This window comes from Perissodus microlepis, chromosome 17, assembly GCF_051167445.1.
Source record: "Perissodus microlepis isolate ML-2025 ecotype Zambia chromosome 17, ASM5116744v1, whole genome shotgun sequence".
Taxonomy (NCBI): Eukaryota; Metazoa; Chordata; class Actinopteri; order Cichliformes; family Cichlidae; genus Perissodus; species Perissodus microlepis.
In genome coordinates, this window is record NC_140477.1 from 38087861 (window position 1) to 38101304 (window position 13444).

At 45.3% G+C, this 13444-nt stretch overlaps 1 pseudogene; it reads right to left on the bottom strand.

Moving 5' to 3' along the window:
• Nucleotides 1–5901: 5901 nt before the first annotated feature.
• LOC146370083 (zinc finger protein 277-like) lies at nucleotides 5902–13444 on the bottom strand (annotated as a pseudogene).

A 13444-nucleotide genomic window follows, 5' to 3' on the forward strand; every position in this document is an offset into this window, starting at 1 on the left:
TGAGCCTGGTTCTGCCAGAGGTTTCTTCCTGTTAAAAGGGAGTTTTTCCTCTCCACCGTTGCCAGAGTGCTTGCTCATAGGGGATCATTTGATTGTTGGGGTTGAATTTTTGGATTTCATTTCATTGGCTTGAACTGAAAAACCTAAAAATTCAGCTGAGGGGTTCACATAGTGGAGAGCACTACATTTGTTAACTGCACTTTTTTTATTTGTAGATTTTGTAGTTCTTCCTACTACAAAAACTACAAATGAAAACAAGGCAGTTAGCAGCAAATGAAAATAAATAAAACACATTAAAAAAAAATCTGCTACTGCTCTGTGTGTTTACTTCAGTGTATGTTTTTGTGTTAGACGATTATAGATTGTCCAAAATGTCCTACACCTTGATGTTGGTGGGGTTCCAGAGGCACCAGCAGCTTCAAATATGTGTTTGCTGCTTTGTAATGGCCTTTTAGCAGCTGCTCTCTTAATGGGATGTATTTGTCCTGCAGAAACCTTCCTCGTTGTGCCTTTATCTGCACGAACCCGTGTGTGCTCTGACTCAGCCACAGATCTCCTAACGTCGCGGTGATCGCGATTAAGTTTTCATGAAATATCTCAGGTTTTCACTACGTGTCCAAGGCATTTAGCTATTTCACACTTTTCAGCAGCAGAGAGATCCTTTTATTTTTCCATATTGTTAACTGTCAGTTTGTTCATTTCCTCAGTGTTCTTTAGTGTTAAAGTGTTAGAGTGAAGCACAGCCGTTTCTAAAGTGTCTGCAGGCACTGACTTGTCCACAGACACACACTGATGGCTCAGCTTTCCAGCCAAATGGCCTCGTTAATAAAGAACTGACCTGCCTAATGTACTGCAAAGCACATGCACATATAATTCAGGATCACTGTAACCTCAGTGGCTTTTAATAAACTTTATTTTGGAGTTTCATATTTTGATTTAGATTTTTCTAGCCATTCACATTTATTTAATGTGATAAATTAAGTTTTGGGCTTGTGTGGCACTATGGTATAGATGAGTACATGAAAATTGCAGCCTCCCATTTTATTTTTATGCTTCAAGTCACTTTCTTTTGGGGAAAACTACCGTTAATGTCTGTAATATAAGTTCCGCCAGCAGAGGGCGCTCGGTGTCTTACGCATCAGTAGCCAACACCTCGCTAGAAGAAGAGTGGTGCCGAGCTGGCGCACAGAGTAGTTCCTGTTACCTGCTGTGTGTCTGTTTTTACAGGTAAGCTGGGTTGCAAATAATACATATGTGATAGACAACAGTAGCAATCGAAACGTAAAAGCTAGAGAGCCAATTCACGAGTTTAAGGGTTGATAACGATGAATCACCACCAGCTGTTGCTAAAAGCACCTTTGTTAGATAGCAAAGTATTTACAAATAATTCTCCCGTTCATTGATCTGAGCATGCGCAGAATGATCCACAGCGCTCCTTTGATCCTTTGATCTTCTCGAACGATCATTGTGACGTCACGGCGACATCACATTCTCTGCCACACCCACCAAGTCCTTAAATAGAGGAGGTCCTTTAACAGTTTACATCAGAAGGAGCCAGTTGTTTTAGACAAAGCTGACCTTTGCATTTAAATCATTCAGAGATTTAACTTTTTTGAGCTTTAAACCTTCAAAGAAATGTCACAGGGAACGTCGAATAATCCATCTGGAAGCAGTGATGAGTCAGACCCAGTGCAGCGTACGGCAGTTGAAATTCTACATATTATGGTTGGTCAAAACTTAGACATCGCTGAATTTAACACACGCCTTGAGGAAGAAAACAGACATCACAGGCAAGAGAGCATTCAACTCAATCGAGAAAACGCACAAATCAGGGAAGAAAACGCACAACTCAATCGAGAAAACGCACAACTCAATCGAGAAAACATAGAACTTGGGCAAGTGATCACACGACCCAGGCAACAGAACGAAGAACTCAGGCAAGAGAACAGACGACTCTGTGAAGAGATCAGACAACTCAGGGAAAGGAACGAAGTACTCACAAATGATGTCGGATGGTTCATTGTTCTTTGTGCAGCTGCTTTCTGGGTCGCCTCTAGGTTTTTCGGCTGAAGCGAATGTCCCGCTCTGTGGGGTCATGATTATTATCATGACGCTCTGTGGGGTCATGATTATTATCATGACCCCACAGAGCGTCATGATTATTATCATGACCCCACAGAGCGTCATGATTATTATCATGACCCCACAGAGCGGGGATCGCTTGCGTGTGCTTGCATGCACACGTCCCATCGACAATTGTGGATTGTGGTCCACATCCACAATTACAGCTCTACTGTAATTGTGGATGTGGACCAGTTACCCTTTAAAAACAGTAATGATCTTTTCCAGCCACAGTCCACCTTCATCCTGGCGTTGTTCCCGCTGGTGCAGGGTCCGCTCCTCAGCAAAGGTTTCTCCGTTTGGTTCTGTCCAAGGCGTCCTCAGGTGACGCGTTGATGGTCTTAATGTCTTCCTTGATTTTGTCCATCCACCGTTTTTTCGGTCTGCCTCGAGGCCGGCGTCCGTCTGGGTCGATCCTTAATAGTCGTTTTTGCTGAGTTCTCATCGCTTCGAATCACGTGTCCATACCACCTCAGGCGGGATTCGAGCATCTTTTGAACTCGAGCCACAGTCCACCGACCTGTCATAAATACGCTGTGCTCTCCTTTATGTTTGATTTTATTTTGCCCCTCACCTCCCAACCAGTCATGGCAGAAGACCGCCCCTCCCTGAGCCTGGTTCTGCCAGAGGTTTCTTCCTGTTAAAAGGGAGTTTTTCCTCTCCACCGTTGCCAGAGTGCTTGCTCGTAGGGGATCATTTGATTGTTGGGGTTGAATTTTTGGATTTCATTTCATTGGCTTGAACTGAAAAACCTAAAAATTCAGCTGAGGGGTTCACATAGTGGAGAGCACTACATTTGTTAACTGCACTTTTTTTATTTGTAGATTTTGTAGTTCTTCCTACTACAAAAACTACAAATGAAAACAAGGCAGTTAGCAGCAAATGAAAATAAATAAAACACATTAAAAAAAAATCTGCTACTGCTCTGTGTGTTTACTTCAGTGTATGTTTTTGTGTTAGACGATTATAGATTGTCCTGACGTGTCCACAGACGTGTGGATTTGTGTGCTGCTGTGTTCATTTGTGTGTTTTTGTGCACTCGGGAGGACGGTACCTGTCTCGTCGTCATCTCGTAGACAAATATTTGACGACGTCTAGAAGAGAAGTCTGAGTCGCCGTCCAAACGTCTGCCTGCAGCACAACCTCCGTCTCTCAGCGCTCGGCATGCACGCTGAATAAGAGCCCTCAGGTGAACTTCTCTCACCTGCATAAACACTTTGCATCGGTTTCTCGGCTGCAGGTCCATGAAGGCCCTTTTGGAGGAATGTTATGGTCTGACCTTCATCCTTCAGCTCACTCTGAACTCTCTGAGCAGCTCTCTGGCGTCTCTGTGAGGACCTGCAGGAAGACTTCTCCAGACTTTTCCTTCTGTTGATGATGTTGATGACTCCACACTGTTTATGTCCTGCTGAGCTTTGTGCTCTGGGAATGCCAGACCATGACTGATAGTGTTATTGTCTTATATCTCACGTCACGGCTTATATCTGAAGTCCTGCTGGCAGAAATGCCCTTCAGTCAGAAAGGTTGATGGTCAGGATGAACCTGGACACTTCTTTGTACACGTGTGTCGTATCTTTTGAATGATAAGTACTGATAGAGACAGACGTGAGTCAGTATTTATATTTCTTGCAGCCTGTTAGCACTGTACCTCCTGCCTTTCCAAACGGCTCTTCTGTGTTTCTGTCTCATCGTTCTGCTGATGAACATTTGTCGCCCACCGTGATCTCAGCACGTCGTCCTGGTTCTGGAGAGCAGACGTGTGTTGATCTGAGTCCTGTGATTTCCAGTAGTGATTTATTCCCAAGACAAAATCAAATCGTCCTCTGCTGCCGTGTTTTTGCACAATAAAAATGATGCAGCTGTCAGAAACGGTCCGGCCCTGGTTATTGTCTCAGATACGACGCTCGTCTTATCCTGTCGGCTTCTGTCGGTTTCCTTCATTTACTTCTTGTTATTTTCCTGAAATGTGCTCCAGAGTGACAAAAATATCTGCTGGAGTTTATGCTGCACTAAAACCTCTGTGACATCGTTGCACTCACTGCTAACAGGAAAGCCAGAGGAGCAGACACATCCCAGCAAAACACTGATGCAGCTTTTTCACATTAAACTGAAGTGATATCAGATACAGTCCTGATTAAAGCTTTAAGACCACTTGAAAAATGGCAAAAATCATATTTTGCATGGTTGGATCTTAACAAATGTTGTTACTAAGAAAATGTTTTATTCACAAATGCAGACATTTCAAAGCTAAACGACATGATTTTGAAAATGAGAAGTGACATTAAGTGTATTCATTGTTAATCACAGAATCATAATTCATACATGATTTCATTGATAGTTAATCATGTTTAACTGCTCAGCACTGATCAGAATATAACCAGGAATAAGTTTAAGCTGTATGATAGATCAGAAAATATAATGTAGACGAGCTTCACACAGTCTGTGTGTGTGCATGTGTGCATGTGTGTGTGTGTGTGTGTGTGTGTGTGTGCGTGTGGCAGCTCCAATTATAGAGCCAGCATTCCTCACTAGTTTGTCTCCTCTCCTTGCATCCTTGTTTCTGATGATGCCCCCCCAGCAGACTGCAGCAGCACGCTTTCGGTGGTGTCGAGCCAAACGGACTTTAACGTGTGTTTGAACGAGCTGACGGTTCACTCGTTAAGCTGAAAGAAAGATGCTTTAATCACAGCAGTCACACATGTGTCCACTGGACCATCTGGGAACTCTTCTTGTTTACACTCGTAATAACACAAACACTAAATCCTCCTTCTCTGTGCTGTTGTGTAGCAGTGTGTACACCTGAGACTGTCACCTGTCTGTCTGTCCTGCACTCTCTCTCTGTTTCTTTCTCTCTGATTGTGGAATAAAAGTATGAACATGTGTTTATAAGTTACACTTGTGTTTGAATCCTGCAGCTTCTCACACATTTGATTTCCATGTGTGACGACTGCAAGTGTCCAGAGTGAGGACAGACTGAGGGACCCACTGCTGCACATCATCTGTGAGGCTTTGCAGCCCTGATGATCCACCAGGACAAACTCAGCAGTGTGTGAGGGAGAGGAGGAGGAAGAGCCAGCAGCAGCTGACAGATGGAGAGAATAGACAGACTGTTCCCTGTTTGTGAAGGACTGCTAGGAAAGTTTAACATCACTGTCTGTCCTGAATCAGTCTTATTAGGTAATGTTCAAATAATGTGATCATCCAGTGTTTTCAGTGTGGGAGAAAGTACTCAGGGCCTTCAAGTTACACACTATGAAAGGCAGCAACAAGTTTAATGTTCAGAAACCTAAAGTCTGTATCAGCAGCAGAATGGAGCTAAAAATAAATGTTTGTTTCAGTTCTACGAAGCTTTGAGTATTTTGGATCAGTAGCTGCTGTGTTTGTTGCATCATATTGCTGTAATTGTTTATATGCTTTATATATTCTGAGCTAAGTTGATCTATAGTGTTACATCATATTCCATAAGGATGTTATGTGTTTGTAGACTTTCTGCCCAGTTTGACCCATTTAGCAGAAGTCAGCCTGTTTAAGGCTCTGATATCTATTCTGTGTGACTTAAAGCAGTTATGACATGGTCTGATTTTCTCCCCCAATAAAGGAATATTTCATATATCAGTCGACTCTTCATTCTATCAGACACAGTTATCACAGCTCGTACATTTGCTTTTTACACATATGTGTAAGCATTGAGCCAAATTTAGTAATGCCAACAAATTAAACAAACAATATTTGTTACATAATACATCTATAGATACACTGTCAAAGATACTTGTCTTTGAGTGAAGATTTAGTCAAGTCAAGTTTATTTATAAAGCACATTTAAAAACAACCGAGGCTGACCAAAGTGCTGTACAATAAAATACAAATATAAAATACAATAAAACACAAATACATAAAACACCTCACTGATAAAACAATAGATTAAAACAATAAGTTAAACCTTGCTAAAGGCCAATGAGAAGAGGTGAGTTTTAAGAGCAGTTTTAAAGGTTCCTAGGCTTGTGGAGAATCTGATGTGAGGAGGTAAACTGTTCCACAGTCTGGGTGCAGCCACAGCAAAAGCCCTCTCTCCCCTAGTCTTTAGTCTGTACCTGGGAACATCTAAAAGCATCAGGTCTGCTGACCTCAAAGATCTCCTGGGGCGGTAAATGCTAAGAAGCTCCGCCAGGTAAGGAGGTGCAGTACCGTTAAGAACCTTAAAAACCAGCAGTAAAATTTTAAAATCAATCCTAAAAGCAACTGGGAGCCAGTGGAGAGAGCAGAGGACCGGAGTGATGTGGTCTCTCTTTTTGGAGCCGGTCAGCATGCGAGCAGCAGCGTTCTGCACCAGTTGGAGGCGATGCAGACAGGAACGATCTAAACCAGCATAAAGGGAGTTACAGTAGTCCAGCCGTGAAGTAATAAAAGCATGGACCACCCTTTCTAGATCGTTCCTGGACAGGTAGGACTTGACTTTAGCTAAAATACGTAGATGATAAAAAGATCCCTTGACTACGGAGCTGATTTGTTTATCAAATTTAAAAGCACTGTCAAAAGTAACACCGAGGCTCTTAATGGAGGAAGTACATTCGGAAGTTAGGGGTCCCATAAAATCAAGGGAAAGGTTGGGGTCTTTAGGAAGCCCAAACACAAGGACTTCATTTAAGGTGATAGGAAATATAAATAACTGCAACTTGAATCTCTGACCCAGAGTTCAAGCTCACTGCTGTAATATATCCTGTAATATATATATATCATAATAATCTGACAATACTATAATATTGGCCATATTATATTTACATTACCACAGTGAGATGACTTTAGTCTCATGAACAACATCAGCTAATTGTTATTTACTAACTAATCTTAAATGAGTGTTCAGCACAGAAATGAAGCCCAACAATCATGTTTTACAGTCCTGTGGTCTCAGCCTCAGATACTCAACTAATCAAAGTGATGTCATGACAAAAATGAATGACCAACAAAACATTTTTCTCCTTCATTTCTGTCAAACAAAGCCGTATGACACGTTTCTCGCGGTTAGTATCATGGTTGCTAGGCAACCTGAACAGCACGACGAAGGCTAGACCGTCCCATTTCACAAGCCTCTCACTTCCGCACTTCTCGTACTTATAGTACGCACCGTACGTAGTACGCGTGCGGTCGCTGGATTGGGACACAGCCTGGGCCTGCCAGAGTCAGAAATGAGGATAAAACAGGAAGTTTGACAGCAGTGAGTTCCTGCAGCGACCTCTCGTTTCTCTCCTCAGTGCTGCACGTTCGTGAACGTGAGCCCGGACGCGAAGGACGCGGTGGAAACTCTGAGCGCGCTGCAGTTCGGCTCCACCATACGGCAGGTGTCGCTCGGCAACGCGACGCAGAAAAACAACAGAAACGCCAAGTAGGACAGATGTTTCAGGCACGAGAAGTCCCTGGACTTTTTGAGGGGACAACAACAACAACAATAATAACAATGTGCAGTAAAACATACACTCATTCGTTTCATTTATCAAGTTCCTGTGTTGTGTTGTTTGTGTTGGGAGTGAGCTGGAGGGCGGGGTGGGCTGCTTTTAAGCAGGTAAAGCACTTTGTGCTACATCTTTGTATGAAAAGTGCTTTATAAATAAAGATTGATTGATTGTGCGTAGTGCCGACGCGGGACAGTTTCCAATTGTGTAGTACTGTTGTTCCTAGTGTGACTCTGCAATGACTATAAAGAGTTCTCTCGTCTTCTCTTGACGATGAGCTGCTCGTCCACCACAGCACTGAATCCAGCTCAGTTACAAGTTACAAAAGAAAATCATTTTTACTCGAGTAATAAAATTCATATTCAAGAAAACGCATGTTTCAGCTTCATTGCACGAGGCAGAGCAATTACGTTTCAGCGGACATCACGGCGTCCGCGTGTCCAGCTGTGGAGAGGACTCTTCTTTTAAACTTTCTTATCTTTACTGAGTAGAGACGTACAGGAAATAGTTGAGAGGGAAAGACCACGGGCCGGACTCAAACCCGTGCCGCTGCGTTCCAGCCATGTGGGATGTGGTCACCGTGAGCTGAGCTCAGCCGACGTCAGAGACGACTTTGAGTCAAACGTATGACACGTGTCCGTCTGTGGTCCTAGCTGCTGCCTCCTCGCTCCTTCAGCAGCTGCTTGAGGACGCTGGACTGTTTCAGCGCTCTCAGGTTAGAGATGTCCTCCGCGATGACCGGGATCTCCTCGCCGCGATGCTCCTCGTCACCGTCGCCTTCCTCGCTGTCAGAGAGCGTGCACAGGAGAGCGCCGTTCTCGTACGTGGGGAAGTAATACCTGCGGAGCGAGACGAAGTTTAGTGCTCAGGCTCAAATTAGTCCCAACTTAAAAAAGGACGCCATTTTCATCAGCTGATAAAAATACTCCAAATGAAGTGTAAACATCTGTGGCGTTGACCACGTTCATCAGCAGCTGTACGCCAGCTTTAAAGCCCGCGCTCTCATTGGTTAATTCTGCGGATCACAGGCGCTTCGTTAAACCTACTGCGGCTGGTCCCAGGCGGACATCTCTGGCAGTTTCATCACGTGACCTTCAGCCGCGATGTGACGCAGGGCGTCCGCCCGGCAGTCGAACATCCGCCTGCAGCCGTAGCAGCGGCTCTGATGGATCTGCCGCCGGATGAAGTTCACCAGTTTGACCTGCTGGTAGAACTTGAGGTCTGAGGGAGGACAGAACATTAGAAACACTCAGAAGGAAGAAATAGAAGAAAACTGCGCTCGAATTACCACAGAGACTTCACTCACTGAGCTCGGTCTTAAGGAGGTGGAAGCCGTGAGCCTCCCGCAAAACAATCACGAAACAGAAAGATGTCAGGGTCACGCAACGCCGCGACGCTCGTTACAGACTTCATAAATAACAAAACCAGAAAGCAGAGAGAAACTTTTCTGCCTCTCAGGTAAACTCGTCACTCGTGAGCAGAGTCACGTTTGGGAAACTGGTTCTAACTTTAAACCAGAACGTTTAATCAACGACAAAAATCTGACTGCAGTCGACGTCGAATCCTAGATTTTATTTATTGTTCACCAGTGTTAAGTCTAATTGTTGAATGTTGTCATCGTGTTTCTTAAATTTGTAAGGTCTGAGTTCAATCTATAGGATCAAGACGTTCCTTTGTCTCTGACCTCTCCAGCCACTCTGTGCTGGGGGAGCTTTTATTGCAGATGCATCCTGACAGATCTGTTTCTTCTGTTGTAAGCTTCCTGCTTTTATGATCCTTTTGGTCAGCAGGAGGTCTCTCACACACACACACTGCCTTGTCTTAGAACCATTGGGGGGTTTTACGGTGGGAGGTGCTTGTGTTGTATTGTGTATTGTAACTGTGATGTCAATAAATAGCTACGGGGACAGCTGCTCTTTGAAGGATTTCGGGCCCGAGACAGGTTAGGAGCGTGACCTCCAAGAGCTGGTTCTTGACCAAAGACTTCCCTCGTTAGCGAGTGAAAAAGCGGTTGAAGATGTTCTGTTATGTCTTGTTTTCTTCATGATGAATAAGTCTCTAAACTAGCGGGGCCTGTGGAAACACAGACCCAACAACGAGGAAACATTTTTATTTGCTTGTTAAAGTTTTGACAATCATGTATTTATTTGGAAACTTTTCAAAATAAAAGGCGCTTCATTTTAAAAGCTCTTCAGCTTCGGTCCATCTGTGTGTGAGGGCACTTTTTGAGTAAAATCCATGTTTTGTGCTTACGATGGATTCATGTGTTTGCAGAGACCTCAGGAAGCAGATCGTTTCCTGTTAGTGTGCACTGTCTCCGTTCTCCCAGAATCCTTTGCAGAATCGTTTCAGGGATGAAACGCAGAAAACGATATTTTCCTTCTCTGAAACTTCTACGTTCCCGTACCTTCATATGCGCGTGGATCTGCTCCAACGTCTCCGATTGGTGATCACAGAACAGACACACCGCAGAGACCGGATGAGCCTGCCAGTCCGACCAATCACTGCGGACGATGCGGAGATGAAACGAGCAGACTGAAAGCATTCACACAGGATCAGAGGAGGAGTAGGAAGCGGACTTGATTTAAACTTTTGTATCCAGGCTGACACAGTAAATAAGAATATTCTCAGGAGGGACAACCCGAGGTTCAGTATCTGGGATCGAGCCGGGGATCAAACCTCCAACCTTTCGCTGTACCTCCTGATCCACAGCTACCCCGAGCTCACAGCACCTGGTTCAGCACCTGGTTAGCGCTGGAGATCAAGCGTGCTCAGACTGGTGATGTCGTGTTGGTTTAAAATAAACGTTACAGCCACTAACTGCACCATCTGGTGGTAAAAACTGGTATTACACGCAAGTGCAGCCCGGCCCGGTTTTTGCCTTTAACACGACACAGAGCAGTCTGTATGACATGAATCAGGACACTTTAGTTAATGCCGTCCTCACAGAGCTACATGAGGATACTTACTCATCCTCATCATCCGCCAGCTCACGGTCATCTTCGCTTTGCACCTCCTCCCACGTTTTTCCCAGTTCCTGACAGGACAGGAGGGACGCTTTAAAATCAGAACAATACATTCAGGTAGTGCGTTTGCTTCTACAGAACTGCTTCGTTTATCCTGACGTGGAAGCGTGTGGCGAGTGTGTCGCTGGGCTTTACCAGGTAGTTGATGACGTAGAAGCGGTCGTACTCGTGGTTTTTGGCGCTGATGCGGCGGTGAGCTTTTTTCCTCATGTGATCCTTCAGCGTGGTTTTATCTCGAAACGTTTTCTCGCAGTACAGACACTGCAGACTGAAGCGAGGGCAGCAAAATGAAAAGGCGCGCGAAGCAAAACAAAACTTAACGCTGTGAATAAAAAGCAACGATTAGCGTACCTGTCCAGTTTGTCCTGCAGCGTGTCGAGGAACTCGCTGCAGTAGACGATGTTGTCCGGCAGTCCGATGCTGAAGGAATGCTCTCTGGCCATGTGGTTCAGCAGAGACGACCTGGAAACAGCACGTGGAGCCATTTTTAATAAACAAAAGAAAACATCAGCTGACATCATCACTGTTAGCACTGCGCTGCAGTCCTTTGGGCTTCGTCCAGAAGTTCCCATTTGGACAAGACTTCAAGATCCACGCAGCGTGCCCATAGTGGCAGACAGAGGGAAGCAGCCTCTCTCGCCATGGGCCGCTGCATGTCCAAATGTGAGGAGACCCGGAGCGGACACGGGTTATGTCTCTCGGCGTCCTCCCACAAGGAGCTGGAGGTGGTGCCTGTGCAGAGGGAGGCCGAGCATCTGCGAACCAACACAGTGACTGAAAATGGATGGATGGAAGCTTAACTGGAGGTAAAGACACAGATCCACACAAGAACTGTGGTAAACACCAGTGAGAAGCCAGTCACACCTTCATGCCATTCATGAACCAGCGCACACCTGCACAGGTCTGAGACCTGACCCTTAGCAGAAGAGGAAGAAGGATGAGGAGCTGCACTGGTCTCAGATCAGCTTCTTGGTTCAGGTTCAGACATGTCACTGAATGATGTTTATGGAATTATGCCTCAAAGCAGCTTTTTGGGGGTTGGATCATAAGAGGATGACTACAGGAAGCAAAGAAGCTTTAAGTCACATGATTTCAGGAAGCTCTACCTTCTGTCTGCTTTAATCTAACACACGTGAGGTTTCCAGGACTGATGGGAATCCTGCGGCGCTTTACCTGTTTCCCGTGAACTCTTCGCTGCAGAACATGCAGAGACGATGGAAGCTGCTGTCGTCTCGCTCCTTCGGCTGCTGCTCCAGGACCTCCTCCTGTGGGAGCACAGAAGAAGAGCTCAGAGGAATTCTTCAGAAAACTACCTCAGAGTGCTCAGATATTTAAAGTGCAGAGCTTACAACGACACAAAGCGTGTAAAATCATCACTCAAATCTGCAATTTTTCTGATTTTTCCTGATTTTCAGACTTTGCCTCAAAATAAAGTTTAAAAGAAACGAAACTTCCAGCAGCACAAGATTCACTCAGGATGCTCCGAGTGTCACGTCTCCTCACCAGTCGTTTCTGCTGCAGCTTCTCTCGGAGGACTCTGTCTTCTGGAAGGACGTCACACAGCAGGAAGTAGTCCTCCTGCTCCTCTGTCAGGTCAGCGAGGAAGAAGAGTTTTTAATGAGTCATTAATCAGAGCTGGAGGAAGTGTACGTGGTTCACTTTGAAAGGTCAGGTCCTCTGTGGGTTTGAGTGAACTCACCGACTGGGCCCGTGGAGTTGGTTTTGATGACGCTGCAGAAATCTGTGACCGGCTGCTCGAGGAATCTGCCCTTCCAGTACAGCAAGTACCTGATGGAGGAAACTCGTCAGTAAAAACCGCAGCCGACTCACAGCCAGGTTTACCGGCGCACAGAAACACTTCGTCACGGTTCATAAAAGCAGCACACTAACAGGCGTGGACATGCTGGACTTGTTGTATATATGTATACTTGTAAGGTAAGGGTTTCCCCCCATCACCCCAAATAATTACAGTAAGTCTTTGGTGAAATGATCGAGTTCCAAATGCTAAAAACATCCAAACGTGTTCCCGAGAGTTAAACGAGTGAGCCGGAGCATGTGTGGCTCGCACTTTGGGACGTCTGCGATGCGTTTGACGTCGGCGATGACAAGCTTGTGCTCCATCAGCAGGTGTCTGAGGAGGACGTCTTTCTGCGGCGGTGGGACGGACTCAGAGCAGAACAGGCAGACCAGCGGCTCGGAGCCGGGACATTGAACACCGGGAGGGCTGGAGGTGTCAGCCGGCTGCTCAGGGAAACACACAGCGGCTCCAGAATGCTGTCCTTACCTGAGAAAGCAGAAGAGAGACTACACCTTATATACCACACACACACTCTACTCCAGACCAGGTGAGTCAAAACCAAGCGGAAGCGAGAATGTACAGCCTGGCATGAAGAAGCATTTCCCTCTGATCTACAAAAATCTGTCTGTATACAATTATTTTCATCACCCGTGGGGACAAAACTATGATCTAAAAGTTAAAAAAATTAATTAATTAATTAAATAACTCATTAATCGAGCTCAGACTTTACACGCTGTTAAATCCTGAATAAACTTCACAGCTGTCAGACTGAGTGTACTGACTGAATATAGAGATTGCTGTATAATCAGAGTTAGCAGCCCAGCTATTTCCTAGCCTGCTAGCTTAGCCGGGCGGTTTCCCGCCTGCTTTTCTGATTTTTTTTTTAGCCTTTTTTCTGCTGATTGTGAATTCCCACAGACTCGGAGAGTCACCGACACCCAAAGCTTTGCACGCAGACCACCAGATATCAGCATTAAAGCCGCGGACACGTTTAAAAAGTCACACTTACCGTCTTTACTCGGCTCGCTGGCGGCCATGTCTGGTGTCACGTG